This window comes from Mustela nigripes, chromosome 3 (genome assembly GCF_022355385.1).
Source record: "Mustela nigripes isolate SB6536 chromosome 3, MUSNIG.SB6536, whole genome shotgun sequence".
NCBI lineage: Eukaryota > Metazoa > Chordata > Mammalia > Carnivora > Mustelidae > Mustela > Mustela nigripes.
The window spans coordinates 196502721-196518481 of record NC_081559.1 but is presented as its reverse complement, the minus strand read 5'-3'; the positions used below and the strand labels follow the sequence as shown (position 1 = coordinate 196518481).

At 60.4% G+C, this 15761-nt stretch overlaps 1 long non-coding RNA gene across 2 annotated transcripts; it reads right to left on the bottom strand.

The window, feature by feature from the left end:
• Positions 1 to 13060: 13060 nt before the first annotated feature.
• LOC132013312 (uncharacterized) lies at positions 13061 to 15247 on the bottom strand. Of its 2 annotated transcripts, XR_009402990.1 has the most exons (4): positions 15107 to 15247; positions 14800 to 14967; positions 14218 to 14396; positions 13061 to 13331 (listed from the first exon to the last, which is right to left on the bottom strand). It is a non-coding gene; the product is annotated as an uncharacterized LOC132013312 (long non-coding RNA). The 2 variants fall into 2 exon arrangements; XR_009402991.1 differs by lacking the exon at positions 14218 to 14396.
• Between the last annotated feature and the right edge of the window lie 514 nt (positions 15248 to 15761).

The window sequence follows — 15761 nt, the reverse complement described above, 5'->3', positions numbered from 1 at the left end:
TAAAAGAGTAATTCTGAATGTCACATTACGAGCTGCTGAGTCTTATTTCCATGTTCTGGAAAATGTTGATGTTTTCGTTTTTACAGGCAATCAACCTAGCTGGGTTTTTGCCACAAGTGCAGATCAATGTTTTATGGATTCTGGCTTCTGCATTAGCTCAGTTTCCAAAGATTTTGCGGTGTTTGGACACCAGAGGCCAGTCTGATACACCGGTGGAGGTCAGTCCCATAGTTTGTTTTCCGTGACCTCTGGTGTTTGAATCCAGACCTGCAGACACAGGTCAGAAGTGAGCCTGGGCTTTCCTAAGCACCTTTATGGGATTTCGTTCCCAAGCTTCTCCCTCCCCACGGTCTCTCAGCACTTTCAAGTTACCTGGGGTTCCGCTTTTTAGTCATCTCGTCAGAAAGCTGGAGCTTCGTTATGCCACAGTGCTGTGTGCGTCCCACGCCTGCACCCATGTCTGGGTCGTCAGTGGGGTGATCTGGAGAGAAAAGGTCAGTGGGTTTACCCGCTGTCTGGGCATCGCAGCTCCGCGGGTCAGGGAGGTGGGTTTCCTTCCCCGAGTGTGAGCTACGTGCAGGGCCTCGTGGTGGCTCTGCGCTGGCTGCTCTCCCCACATATCGAGGGAAGTCTGGGGCACTCTCCAGAGCTGCTCTGCTTGTGCTCTGGTAGCACATCCGGGCGGGGGACTGTCTTCAGTCCAGTCCAAGGAACATTCCAGGAAATGAAAAGGGGAAACCTACCACCAGTTTGGAGGCTCTTCACGTGTTTGTCTCACTCCCGTCTTTCTGCCGCTGTTTTCTGCTCAGAGCCCTCACCCGGCCCGTGCAGGTGCTTCATCCGGGCCCTGAGCTGCGTCCAGTGGGAGAGGGGTGAGGGCTGCCGGTCCCCCTCCCCAGAAGCAAAACAGCCTTGAGGGGGCCGCCCTTGGCGTTCTGAGCACGACTGTCCCCAGCAGGTGCCGCACCACCTCCCTGGCACTAATTCGAGCTTCTCTCAGGCAGGAAAACCTATTTTCTTATGTTTAAGTGGTAGTTCATGTCATCTTTGTCACATTAAAAAAAATATTTTGCTCATATTTGCTCTCAGGTTTTTGGCTTCCCCCACGTCCTCAATTTTCGAAGAGTTCTTCATAGCCCCTGGTGTGTGTGTGTGTGTGTGTGTGTGTGTGTGTGTGTGTGATGGAAGATCTTTATATATTCTTAGTGGGGGAGGGGCAGAGGGAGAGAGAGAATCCCACGTGGGGCTCGATCCCACCACCCTGAGATCGTGACCTGAGCCGGAATCGAGAGTCGACGCCTCCCGACGGAGCCACCCAAGCGCCCCTTCGTATTTTCATACTCAGTCGCATTCGTCTGTCTTTTTATTTCTTGCATCGGATCCTGATCGGTCTTCAGAACCCCTTCTCCACACCCAGGTTGTGAAGATTCTCACATATCGCTTCTTTTGGTGTTTGCAGAGTTTTGGTTGTTTGCCGGTCTGTTTGTCCTTATGTGTGACATCCGGAAGCATGTTTTCACTTTTTCCAAATAGCCTCACATTTGTTCACGTACCAGGAACTTTTCTGGTTCATCTTTGGTCCAGTCATTTGAGAGTCCTCCTTTGTCACACACAACATTTCCATATGGTTTGGGTCTACTTTTGGTCTTTATGATCTTTTTCACTCGGTTACCCATTCACGTGACAGTAGCACACCATTTGGAATCTTTATTTATTATTTTTAAAGTATGTTTTAGCTGCCGGTGGCACGAATTCCCCCCACAACTCTGTGTTTTCCTTCTTCCCAGACTATTTCTAACTGATCTTGAGAATGTTTTTGTTTACATAAATTTCGACTTAACTAGGTCAAGAAGAAAACTGGTTATTATTTTTATGGAAGTCACATTAAATTTAAAAATTTGTAAATTAGGGACGCCTGGGTGGCTCCGTGGGTTAAGCCACTGCCTTTGGCTCAGGTCATGATCTCAGGGTCCTGGGATCGAGTCCCGCATCGGGCGCTCTGCTCAGCGGGGAGCCTGCTTCCCCCTCTCTCTCTCTGCCTGCCTCTCTGCCTACTTGTGACTTCTCTCTGTGAAATAAGTAAATAAAATCTTTTAAAAAAAATCTGTAAATTAGAGAGAACTGACTTTTTTTTTGAGAACTGACGTTTTAATGCTAGTTTGAGTCGTCCTCTCCAAGAGCAAGGAGGGTCTTTACAGCTGCTCGGGGTTACTGCTGCGTCTCTCGGAAGCGTACTGAATTTTCCTCCTGTAGACTTTGCACATTCGGGGGCCGAATTCATGCTCAGTGTGAGCATTCTTTCCCCAGTCGTGAGGTTTTCTCTCCCGTTCCGCCCTCTCGGTGGCTCTCCCTTGTATACAAAAGGTTATCGGTTTTCATGGTAATGTTTCAGCAGGCAGTGAATCTCATTTTAATTTCATATTCTACTGCCTTAATCAACAATTTTTATTGATTCTGCCGGTTGTAGCTTCGGTCTTTTCCGACGTGTGCTGCGCGGAGATTGCATTTTCGTTGGTTCTCACGCCCCCGTCGCTTGCTCTGGCTCGGCCTCTGTTGCTCGCGCCTCCCATCCGGGCAAGGAAGCGGTGATGCAGGCTCCTCTCCCTCCTTCCTCCGTCCCAGGATCGCGGCCAGAGTCCGGCCTCAGGTCGACGCGCACACGTCGTCGTGGGCCGCGCTGTGGAGCTGGTTCTGCACACATCTTGTGCGGCCGCATGTGAGAAGGGCTGGGATTTCTTCTCCCCCTCCCCCTCGGCGTCCTCGGCTGTCCGTGTTATGTTCGCTTTGTAGAAGAAACTTGGAAATTTTACTCCTTGGGTTAAATTTAGTAAACTGGGCTTACCAGGAAATACTCCATTTCCTCTCAGTTTTCAACCTTATTCCGCACAGGAAAGCGACGACAACTCTCCTGTGACAGTTCGGTTAACTTGGCCGAGTGTGATTTCCACGCAGGCCCCAAAGCTCCCTTCCGCAGCGGGCGGTTCAGGGCGTTCCGACGAGTTCCTAAGCCGCGTCCCGGATTTGGAGCGGCTGCCCCTCCCGAGACCCCCGGGACCCCGGAGCCCGTGTGGGCACGTCTCCCCTTGCCTTTCTCGGTTCTGCCCGGCCCGCCACCACTTGCTGATCTGCTGGCTTCGTGGATCTTCTCTGTTCCGGGTGGGTTTCCAGGCGCTAGATCTCAGCCCCCGTCCTGTCCTGTAAGCCCTCCTCGAAGTGCCACTTTCTTGTTAAAATGTGAGTTTGCACTGATCTTTATTCCCATTCAATTCAAGGCATTAAAGAATCCTGCAACTATTTCTCCTTCAATCAATCAGTGATAAAGGAAAAGGGATTTCTTTCCCGGTTTATACCATGAAGTGCCGTAATTTATGGGACTTTCGGGTTCATCTTCTTTGTATCTCCACTCCCTCTACGGGGTTATGGTCAGAGAACACGGCCCATGAGATAATTTATTGTTAAATGATAAAATCCAGACACTAAGGACAAAGCGAGGACACTGGGTGCCGTGTTCCAGGCTCAGCGGGGCCAGCGGCCACGAGGCTGGTGCTTACCCAGGGCCGGGGTGGGCATGGCCAGGGATGGGACTCTGCAGGGGACAGTGGACGAGTCATTCTCTTGCATGGGACCTAATTCACAGGACAGACGGCAGACAGGGCAGGCATAGAATAAGGGCGTTTGGATCTACTTTCAAGGCTAAGGGGAGTGGAAGCCACACCGGGACACTCTCACTGCCAGCTCTCCCCTTCTAGATCCACATCCTGTGCCCTCCCCTCGGGATGCCCTGTGAGCCCCTCCTGAGAACACCTGCCTCATGCAGGACATCTGGGCAGAGGGACCCAAGCTCCATCGGTGCGGTGAAGACCTGCCGCTGGGCAGGGACCCCTTGTCCCCCACAGGTAGTGCCCTGTGCACAGCACCAAGGACCAATGTCAGGAAAGAGAGAAATGATGGACACTGAGTCACCAAATGCATATCACAGTCAGAGGTAAGATGTGCGAAATAGGAGAATCGGAAAGAGGTGGGGTGGGAGAGAGGGGAGGCAGGGCCTGGCCCGGAATCGAGATGGTGGCAGCAAATTTGGGCATCAGCAGGAAGCTCGGCGGGCCTCGCGTCAGGATCTGAGTTTTCTAGCCGTGAGTGCGGAAGAGACCCCGGCCCCCAAAGTCAACAGCAGAGCTCCGTGGAACTAATGAGTGAGCAGAGCCACGAGTACAGGCTGCAGGGGCTTCGCGTCAGCCCACCGTCGCCCCACATTGCTTGTGGGCGGGGGGGCACTCATCGGGCATTTGGGGACTCGGGAAGTGGAGCGGCTGGGCAGGACGCGGGGGCTCTGCAGGCGGACAGGTCGCCCTCTCTGTGGCTCCAGTGCCCCGGCTGCCGGCCCCGAGCCCCAGCTTCTAGCCTCGCTAAACATTTGCCACTGCTCTTGGTCATTTCCCCTCACTCATTCTTTAGTGACTCCTGTGCCCATTTATTCAGCAAAGGTCTGATTTCTAGCTGAGAGGCTGCCCCGAGGGCTTGTAGTCCTTGGTCTCCTGTCCTGAGGAGGGACCAGAGCCCCCAGTTCCAAAGACACTCATCTTCATGAAGAGGGACACGGAGAGTGGCTGGAGCGGGGGTCCGTGGGGACACAGGGCACGGCGGCCCCCGACCCCGATCTCACACACGTTCTTCCCAGGGAAACGCAGCTCTGAGCGGAGACCCCAGCCCTTCGCAGCAGCAGTCATTTCCATCTTGCACCGGCTCTCCAGCTGGCCCAAAGCTCAGGGAGCCAGAGACTCCTGATGCCCCAACAGGCCAGGGTCCCTGAGTGGGGAGATTCAGACAACAGATGGCGACAGGCCTGCCTGGACAGCCCAGGCTGTGAGGTGAGGTTTAAATCCAGCGTGAAAACTCACAAGCACAGAGAACATCCTGCTCCAGGCTGGGAACCCTGGGGCATCTCGTCTGGTCTCAGCTCAACTCCAGTGGCCTCCAGAGGTGAGCCAAGGCCCAGGGCTGTCCTGAAATTGCCAAGGCCCCGGGGCACCAAGAGGTGGGTGCACCTGAGTCCACGGGGGAAATGACAAGTGGCTGGAGAGTGGTGTAAGGACCTAGAGCCTGGATGGTGCAGACCCTGGTGGGGGTGGGGAGGGGTGAGCACCCAGGGCAGGGGAGAGGTGTGAAGGTGGGGTGTGGGGAGGAGTCGGGAGTGCATGGTGGGTGGCGGTGTGCCGACTGGGGGTCAGGCAAGCCCGAGGAGCTGGGAGTGGGGAGCAGCACCCTCCTGTGTGTTGGGTGACCTGCTGCCTGTTGATGCCACCCCCGCCCCGGACCCCCCACCCCGGACTCTCATCTCCTTCCCTGTCCCCCACACAAGGGCTCTGCTCTCTGCCCATCCGCCAGGACGTCCCTGGGGGGGGGCAGCAGGGGGCCCCAGCTCAGCCTGGACAGTCCTGAGCTTGTCACCGGTTCTACCTGTCCCAACCTGCTCCGCACCTGGGCCCTCACCTGGGCGACCCTCTGCCTGGCCAGGCAGGGGGCTGTCCCGGGCACCAGTAGCCCTTCCAGCAGCCCTCACCCCTCCCCCTCGCCCACCAGACACAGCCCCTCTGTCCGGCCGTCCCGTCCCAGCGTCCCTGCGTCAGTACTTACATGGGCACCACCCACACGCCCCAGACCCCCACCCTCCGGGGTCTCCCCCACGTCCACGCAGTGGCTTACTGGCCTTCTGGTCTGCTGCTTACACACTGCTAGGCCAGAACCCAGGGGCCATCCCCACGCTCGGCTGGCCCCGCTGGATGGTTCTGTCCAGACCTGGCCGCTGAGGTCGTGCACGACCGCGTGGACGTGGGCGGGGGATGTGGTCTAGGCCTGGCGGGCAGAAACGGCTGAAGGAGCGGGAACGCGGACCGGTCAGGCCAGGAGTTTATTGTCTCTGTGGGCGGTGGTCGTGGTCTCCATGCACAGGCGGACACCCACAGCCGCACTCTGCCCGGGCCACTACAGCAGAGGCGGGGCTGGCCAGGTCTGAGCCAGAGTCCGGGCGGCAGCCGCCCTCGGGCTCCCCTCGGCTCTTCCTGCCCCCGACGGGGCCCTAAGCAGTGTGTTCAGGGTGAATCCCGGGAGCCATTACCCCATACTGGGAAACTGGGCTACCTTCTCCGGACCGTCTGAACAAAGGGCGTCTGCCAGAGATGGGAGTAGTGGCCAGGCCTGGGACGGAGGCGGTGGCGTCCTTCCTGCCACCCAGTGTCTTGAAAAGGATGGGGGCTGGGCTGAGGGGAGGGGTGGGGGGGATATGGTGGGTCTGCCCGGCCAAGAGGAAGGTGCCCCCAGCAGGACCCAGAGGAGGCCGCCTCCAAGCAGGACCCCCCTTAGAAGGGCCCAGGGCCCCTCTTGTATGGCGGGTGCCCTGTTGCAGAGATTTCCAGAACAACACCGCCTTATGATCCTGCCCAGTATCCTGGGCCCCACTGTCCACTCATAGTTCGTGTTGGTGTTGGGACACCTGGGAGCACAGCGCTTGCTGACAGAGAGGCTCACCTTTGATTCTGCAAAAGAGACGAGGGGCCAGGTGGCCGCCAGGCTGCAGAAGAGGCCCAAAGGTGGGGGAGGGGGTGCTTTCCACACGAGTGGCAAAAGCCAGAACTTAACCTGAGAGTCAGAGAACCCTGGGCCCCGCAAGGGCAGTGGGGACCTGGTTGCCCACGGTCACCCTTGAGGTCCCAACAAAATCAGGGTTCAGGACTGCTGGCCCTGGTAAGGACTTTTCCCTCCAGCCACACACAGCCCAGACCACGCTGGCCTGCCAAGAAGCCTGCAAGTCTTAGGGATGTGGGGTAGAGCAGAGTGGACAAGGGACTGGACGTGGCTGTCCCCTCTGCTCACTCAGTCCCGGGCTCAGCCTCGTCCTGCCGCTGCTCGCTGGAAGATGTGGCGAAACCTCCGAAGGGAACATCGCAAGAAAGGAAAACACTCAAAACAACCCAAATTGTAGGAGACCCTCTCCTACAGGCTCTCCCATGTGGCCCGGTGGTCTGGGTTGTGTTGTTAGATTTTGTCCTGTTGAATGATATCAAGTTGCGGGCTGTGGGGATCGTGTTACACGGTATCATGGAAGCTCCTGGGCTGCGGGTGCTGCTGGGTTTGGGCAACCTGAAGGCAGTCAAGACTCCGACCTCCTCCTACTCCTCCTCCCCCTAGAGCCTCCAGTGCTCAGGTTGGAGATCTGGGGGGCAGAGGTCAGGGCGCCGGCCAGAAGGTCCCTGGAGAGCAGGCCACCAATATGTGCCCTCCCTCTGTGCCCTCAGGCCACAAAACCTGGCACAGAGTCCCTGGGCAGATCCCAGGGCAGGGAAACTGCTAAGGGAAGGGGGGGCGGTTCCCACAACACTCAGTGTAAGCACCGATGTCCCCGGCCTCAGCTCCCCCAGTACTGAAAAGCCAGGCCGGGAAGGGGCGCAGCCTCGGGCAGAGCACTGGGCGCCACCTCCAGGAGGCAGGAGGAGATTGGAGGGGCCGGCGGCCCTCGGGTTAAACGCCCTCCTGAGATGAAAGGTGGAGCAGCCCCAGCTCCCCGGGGGCTGCCGCCAGCCCAGCAAGTCCACCAAACGGCCCTTGCGGCGCAGGTGCGCGGACCCTGGACCGGCTCATCGCGGGGAAGCCCGACGGGGCAGCAGGGACTTTCTTGCATCGTGACCGGAAGACCAGGAGACAGGACACCTGCTGAGGTTCATCGTGGAATGGACTGGGTGAGCAGTGTCCCAGCCAGGCCCGGAGGCCTCGATGCCAGGGAGGGCGCGGCTGTGTGGGCGTGGGCAGGTGCGCAGGCGCCCCGAACCCTCTGGCCACCCTCCGCGGCCCTGATCGCCCTTTCTCAGGACAGATGCGTCTCTCCACACCTAGTTCTCGCTGGACCCTTTCAAGGTTTCACAGGAGAGGGCTTCCGGCGGTGGGCTCTGTGACATTTCTCTGGGGGACAAGTTCCCGTTCCACTTCAGAATCTCCTCTAAGGGGCACCTGGGTGGCTCAGTGGGTTAAGCCGCTGCGGCTCAGGTCATGATCTCAGGGTCCCGGGATCGAGTCCCGCATCGGGCTCTCTGCTCAGCGCGGAGCCTGCTTCCTCCTCTCTCTCTGCCTGCCTCTCTGCCTGCTTGTGATCATTGTCTGTCAAATAAATAAATAAAAATAAAAATAAATCTTAAAAAAAAAAAGAATCTCCTCTAAGGCCGGCTCATCGAGTCAAACCTCACTACCTGCGCCCCACAGCGGCCAGGCGGCAGAGAGGCGTGGAGGGCAGCAGTGGGCAGCCAGGTGTGCCCGGCCAGCGTCTCGCCTGCCTGGCCGTCCACTGCCCGCTCAGCGGTCTGGGCGCCGGGCTCTCCCCATGCATTCAGCTACTCCCGAGCCTCGGGCCCGCAGGCAGCCCCCAGAGCAGCAGCATTTAGGGACTAGCGCTTCTGAAAGAGGAGAACCACTCGCAATGCGTGCGTGCCCCCCCCCCACCAGGAGCCCCGTGTTAGGGGAGTGACCCGTGGGAGACGGGATGCAGCCCCGGGCCCTCCTGGGCCACCGCTGGACTTACTGGACTTGCTGTTGAGGAACACCACGGCATTGGACAGGCAGACCTGGTCGGTGGGGCGGCACGCGGCGGGCCTGCACCGTGCCAGGCTGGCCACTTTGAAACACTGGTAACAGCTCAGGTTCCCACCTGTGGGGCAGCCAGGGGGTCACGGTGGAGAGGGCTGCCCACATGGCCTGCTCCCCCCACGCCCCCCACGCCCCCCCGGCCGCCCCCCCCCGGCCCCTCCCTGCCTCCCAGCAAGACCCGCAGACGCCAGCAAAGCCCCCGGGGCTGGAAGCAGCCCCCCCATGGCGCCAGAGCCTCCGCCTGAGAGTGGGGCAGAGCAGGAGGTGTTCCCGGGCCCCCCACCCATGCCCCCCCTCCCCCGGGGCAGGCTCTCTTTCCTCTCCTGGGCCCCACTTCCCTACCAGCTGCAGATGCTGGTTCTCCCCGGACGCTGCTGGCCCGGCACCCTTCCCACCCTCTACACCGCGCTGCAGGTCGCTCGCCTTTGGAGGAGGGTCACCTGGGGAGGGCCCATGGGGGCCCGCCAGGCCCTCTTAGGCAGCTCCTGCCCCAGCTCCTCCTTAGCCACCAGTCACCTCCAACACTGAGTAGGAGGGCGGGCTGCATCCCCCCAGGGTCCATGCCTGGGCTGGGCCCCCAGCATCTCCTCGCCTTTTACTCAGGGCCTGTTCTCACCACAGAACTGTGCACAGGCTGGGTCCCTGCCTCCAGGGCCCTCCGGGGTCAGAAGTGGAGGAGAGAGGTGGAGGCTGGGGTGGGGAGGGGCAGGGGGAGCCGGACTGCTGGGTGCTGGACGGCCTACTCGGACACCAAAGCCTGTGTCTAGGGACCTCTGGGCTCTGCCACGCCCCCTCCAACCCCAGGGCTGGAGACTGCCCCGCCCCCAGAACCCTGGAAAGCCCTGGGGCCCTGCAGAGTTTCTGGAGCCTGCGAGAGCCAGAGCAGGAGGACAGGCTCTTCCCCAATGTCACTCATGTGTGCTCCGGGCCGTGCTGGCCTGGGGCTTCGGGGACCCAGGTCCTCAGCTCAGGCCGGGCTGTCTCCCACAGGTGTCCTCGGGGCTGACTCTCCTCAATGCCGCTCCTCGGAGAAGAGGTGGGCCCAGTGCGGAGGGTGACCCTCCCCACCGGCCGCACAGCCCCAGACCTTGCCCCCCAGCTCATCTTCCCAGGCCCCTTTGTCCTGGCTGGCTGTCCTTGGTTTCCAGAGCCTTTGGCCCGCACTGTGCTCTCCACGCACTGGGCTCCCCAGGACCTGTTCTTACCTGAGCCAGCTTAAGAAACAAAATTCACTGACTGTTTGTTTGTTTTTTTTAAGATTTTATTTATTTATTTGACAGAGAGAGAGATCACAGGCAGGCAGAGAGAGAGAGGGAAGCAGGTTCCCCACCAAGGAGAGAGCCCGATGCGGGGCTCCATCCCAGGACCCTGAGATCAGCCGAAGGCAGAGGCTTAACCCACCGAGCTACCCAGGAGCCCTCACTGACACTTGTGAAAGCCTGTGAAGCCTTATGCGCAGGGGCGGGTCTGAAACCAGAGCTCTGGGGCCATGGGTTGGGGAGGGGTGTATGGAGGAGGGTTGGGGGGTTGGGGGAGAAGCAGATGGCCTCCCCTCTGAATGCAGCGGGGGCCGCAGGATTTACAGGCAAGGAGCAGCTTCGGGTCAGCGATGGACAGTGACCGTGACCGAGAGGAGCCTTTGGGGGCGGGGACGGTCAGGCTGAACCCACCTCCCGGGACTTTTGCTGAGGGCAAGCCAGGTGGCCAGACCTCACCTGGGGGGAGATGAGGAAACTGATGGATGTTGTGGGCGGCAGGGGTGGAGGGTGGGGGCTTCTCGCTAAAACTGGATGTCACCGGAGGGCACGGATGGGCCTGGGGAAGGCTCCGGAGCCCAACTAGAATTTGGCCAAGCAGAGAATCTGTCACCTGACACCGCGGCGCTCCGCAGCCTGGAGGGAGGCTGCCCTCTCCTCTGAGGCCCCGCCCGCCCCGTCTCCCCAGGCTCCCCCAACGGCGCAGCTCCCCCTTGCCTAGGGACCCGCGGGTGGTCAGGTTGTCCACCTCTTCACACCCTGGCCTGTCAGTCAAGTCTTTCCCACGGGTTTTCTTCCTCTTCTCCTTGCGGCCTGATTCCCTGAAGGGCATCCTCAGAGCCGTGTGCAGCAGGGCCTGGTGTGGGTCCTGGGTCAGGGTCTTCCCGGACAGCACAAGCCCAGCTCCCTGCCCGCCAGAGTCCAGCAGGAGTCGAGGGGGTGGAAAGGCCGGAGGGGCGGCCCCGAGGTGGTAGGTGCTGGGGAAGGGCCAGCCCAGCCCCCACAGTGACTGCTGCTTCCCCCCCCCCCCCCCCCCCCCCCCGTGGCCCCTGGGCTCCTGGAGCCTCCACGCCGCCCCAGACACACAGCCCCTCCTCCCCCTCTCCCCCTCCCCACCATGGGCCAGCTTTTCTGTAACAGCTACAGGCAGAGAATATGATGGTCCCGAATGAGGCTGCCGGGGTCATCTGCCCTCCCGCCACTCCGTGGACCCACCAGCACTGCCCTCCTCCCTCCTCCCTCCTTGTGGGACGCAAGTCCTGGGGACTCCACCTGGCCCCAGGGAGCCTCAGGTCCTGCCCTCTCCAGCCCTCTCCTGCCCTCTCCGGCTTGGAGGGGGGTCTACAGGCGATGGAAGAAGTCTGCAGGGTGGGCGGGTGTCCATTCATTATACTATATTTTTGTCCATTTGTCCATTCATGCTGTGATTGAGTTGATGGTGAATTTGGGACTGTGAGATCCACAGACACAAAGATGGGAAAAAAGGGGGCGTGGCAGGCAGGTGTGAGAAAGGAGCCTGGGCAGGGGCGTGGGGGGCAGGCTGGTCTCCCTAGGGAGGACTGCGGTGAGTTCCCCAGAGCGGGGCTGAATGCCTGCTGTCCTGACCACAACAGAGAGGGACGTGCCTGGGTCACACAGTTGTCAGCCCCCACGAGCAGGGATGGAGTGGCTGTGTCAAGCATGGCCACCGCTTCGTTGCTGGGTGAGGGACAGCCGAGGGCACAGTGGACAGGATTGCTGGATGTCCAGCTGTCCTCCTGGCCTCCAGGAAGGAGTTTCTGGGAAGCCACGGTGGCTGGGGGACACAAGGGGAGAAGGCTCCGAGGAGTCAGGGAAGAGCCAGACGGCCAGCTCGCGGTCAGCGGGACCCTTTGTGGGACCCCAGTTACTGGTCACCTTGCTTCCCCACAGGGAGGCAGGGAGCCATGTGGGGGGAGGGGCGGGAGAGGGTCCCATGGCCCCGATGTCTTGGCTTTCAGAAATCAAGAGCTGGAGGGAGGCCCAGGTCCCTGGGTCACCAGGAGGGACAGGAGGTCCTGTCCCTGAGGCTCAGGTTCAGCGGGAGGGAGAGAGAACTGTGCTTCAGGGACCTTCTGGCCCCAGGCACAGGGGACGGCTCTGCCCCGCAGAATGTGCCTCTGCTGTTGGTGTGTGGTCACGTACACCTGCCAGGCTCTGCCCCAAGCTCCCCTCCCCCAAGGATTCTGCAGGGGGGGCTACCCTTGGGGTCCACAAGGCTGCCTGACTCATGGGCTGTGAGTGGGCCACTGGGCAGGTCCAGACTGGTGCACACAACAAAGCCCTGTGGGGACGAGCATTTGGATAAAAATCGGGTCTCCCGAGAAGTGTTTTGTGACCCTCTTGTGACCCCATGTGCCCACTGGAGGGGCCCTCTGCAGCCCTCGTTGTCGACTGACCACAGAGAAAGTGCCCTCCGCCCCAGAGCACACAGGAGCCCGGCCTGTCCCCTCCTTCGCCCGCAGAGGACAGCCCACGGAAATTCTGACACGGTCTGAGGCTGGGCCTCTGCCTGGACTGCGTCCCCCCAGGGTGGGCCCCCCAGACCCTGCCAAGGCCAGACTCTGCCCAGGGAGGGATCTGAGCTGAGGGGCAGCGCGACTCCAGGTGCCTCCCACGTGGCTTCTTCCCCGTCCAGAGGGTCTGCTGGCTCCCGGCTGCCTCGATGCTCTCTCCGGGTTCAGCCCGGTGCTCTCACTGCCTCCGCGACTGCGCTCGGCTCCTGCTCAGGCTCCAGTCCCCGCCGTGGGGCGCAGCCGAGCTGGGCGAGAGGCCCGGTCCGAGGGCAGGCGGGGGGGCGGGGGGGGGCTTCGCCAGGGCCTGTGTCTCCCCCAGGCCACAGCGGTGACTGCGCGTGCTAGTGGGCGAGGACGGGGCAGGCTGAGGCAGCTGGCAGGAAGGGACAAGACCCAGCGGGACGGCAGGTCCGAAACAGCGGCCTGGGGTCAGGGCACCAGGTCCCCACCAGGGGCTTCCTATCAGGCCTGCGCTCAGCCCTGCGCGCTGCGTTCCAGCACCTGACGCCGCCGTGGGGACGCGGGGCCCTTGAGGGCTTCGCGCTGTCTGAAGACCAATGGACCAGCCACCAAGCCCTTTGGGAGACCCATTTTATTTTTATCTTTTTTAAAAGATTTTGTTTATTCATCTGACAGACAGAGATCCCAAGTAGGCAGAGAGGCAGGCAGAGAGAGAGGGGGAAGCAGGCTCCCCGCTGAGCAGAGAGCCCGATGCGGGGCTCGATCCCAGGACCCCGGGATCATGACCTGAGGCAAAGGCACAGGCTCTAACCCACTGAGCCCCCCAGGTGCCCCGGGAGACCCATTTTAAACTAGTGAACCACGTCGGGACCTCGTGCTAAGCAGCTGGAGCATCCTTCCGTGATAACGCTTCTGTGCTCCTCCTTTCCAACTCTGCCGGGCTCACGTTCTAGGTGAAAATGGGGAATTATTTTTTTAGTGTAAAGTTCTGATTACCCAACGGGACACCGAGCCACAAGCCAACACAGAGCCCCTGGGACTGGGGAAGTGTGGGCCAAGGGGGAGGTTCGCCACCTCAGTTCTTCAGGAAGCTTTCTCCGCCCCCTAAACAAAACAAAATAAAGCAAAAACGAAGATAGAATCTTCTGGGTGCTGCCTTAAGTGACCGTGAGTGGGTCGTGTGATCCTTGGGTCACAGCCGGCATGGCACAGGGAGCCTCAGCTCCTGGCCATTGTGCACAGAAACCCTCCCGACGCTGCCCGGCCCTGTAGGGGGGACCTGATGTCACAACAAACAACTCTTTACAGCTGACCACCCCGAAGTACCCCAGAGACCCAGGGCTGCCCGGAACCCACCGAGCTTGATGGAAGACCCCAGGACAGAAGGCTGCATGGGGGACTGTCATCCTCATGGAGGTCCTGACATCACAGACTGTCCCCAGGGGGACCTGGGTGCCACATGGGGTTGTGGGTCTTTCTTTCTTTCTTTTTAAAGATTTTATTTATTTATCTGACACAGAGAGAGACGGCGAGAGTAGGAGCCGGAGGCGGGGCTTAATCCCAGGACCCTGGGACCGTGACCTGAGCTGAAGGCAGAGGCTTAACGGCTGAGCCCCCCAGGCGCCCCAGGATTGTGTTTCTTACACCTGCCCGACCACTGAGGCGCTGCCCCGGCCCAGCAAGGCTCCCCGGGAGCTTCCGGGGCCGCCTGCGGCTGTGCTGGGCTGGGGCTGCACCAGGTAAAACTTCCAGACCAAAGTCCGACAGCCACCGTCTGTGCTCTGAGGCGTGTCCTCCTGGCTTGGAGACTGCTGGGACTCACAGTCACATCTTACCCTGCGGGTCCTTGGGTCCTTGTGGCCTTGGGCCACTGCTGCCTCAGCCTCCGTGCTGGTCACGATCCCAGCCCCTCAAGTCCATCCACTTGGGTCCTTGATGGGACAGCCTGGGATTCGCTCTCGGGTCCTTGGAGAGCAAGGCTCACAGCTGAGCGGCTGGGCTCCTGGTTCAAACCCTACGTGTGTGTTGAGCCCGACCACAGGCAGTTACAGGGGCTGCGAGTGCGGGCCTCGTGGGGCTCGGCCTGGGTGCACCGCGGCCCCGTGAGTCCACACGTTACAGGGGCTGCGAGTGCGGGCCTCGTGGGGCTCGGCCTGGGTGCACCGCGGCCCCGTAAGTCCACGCTTATGTTCATTCATCCACACACCCGGCCCCAGTGGCCTCTGGCTTCCTCGCAGGAGGGCGAGGGGGGCCGTTAGGGCGCCTCACCACGACCCCGTGCTTTCCCACCCCAGCGCTCCCCCCGCTCCGATCCCCGGTCCTCAAAACCCCCCGAAGCTTCATCAGAGAGACTGTCCCCCAGAGGACTATAGAGCAGGGCGGTGGGCACCTTGTCCCCGTCTTAGGCTTTTGCTCACAGTGTCCAGAAGGAGGAAAGGCGGCACCGCCCCGTCCATGGAGCTCTGGCTTGGATCAGCTCCGCTGAGCCGACAGCCCGGCCACGGTGACGCTGCAGGGCTCCAGGCACGTCCTGTACCCCCCGCGGCTTGAAATGTCTGGGATCCCCTTGCTCCACTGGCACCTTGCTAGAGGGAATGGGAATGGTACAGCCACTCGGGAACCAGTCTGCAAGCGTCTAGTAAAACCAGAGAGGACGTCGCCCCAGGAACCAGCAAGTGCAAGGTTGGGCCTTGCGCGTGGGAAGCTGCGTCCACAGCAGCTTACCTGTGAGCGAGAGCTGCGGCGGCCCAGAGGTCCCCCCGCAGGTGCGCAGTTAAACCACGGCCCCCGGCGAGGCAGGACTTGGATGACTCGGCAGGCGGTGAGCTGGGAGAGAAGCTGACACGACAAGACCCACAGTGCACAACTCCAACCCCGTCAAGTTAGAAGAGACAGACGCTGCGGGGCGGAGCCGGAGATTCCTGAAGGCAGAGGGTGGGGTGGGAGGAGTGAGAGGCAGGGAGGTGGGGTCAAGCGGCAGGTGTTTGGGCCCGTGGGGAAGTGCACTATCTTGACCAGGGGGTGGGGGGGGGCACACGCAGGGACCTGCTGGTGACAAGGTCGTGGGTCTAAACAGCCACACACAAGGGAGACGGTGGGGCGAGCGGCTGGTGGGTTGTATCGATGTCGGCATCTTGCTTGTGATGTTTTATCTGGTTTTGCAAACGTAACCATTAGCAGACACTGGGTGAAGTGTGCACAGACCACTGTGTTCTTTCTTTTTTTTTTTTTTTTTAATTTTTTATTTTTTATAAACATATATTTTTATCCCCAGGGGTACAGGTCTGTGAATCACCAGGTTTACACACTTCACAGCACTCACCAAATCACATCCCCTCCCCAATGTCCATAATCCCACCCCCTTCTCCCAAACCCCCTC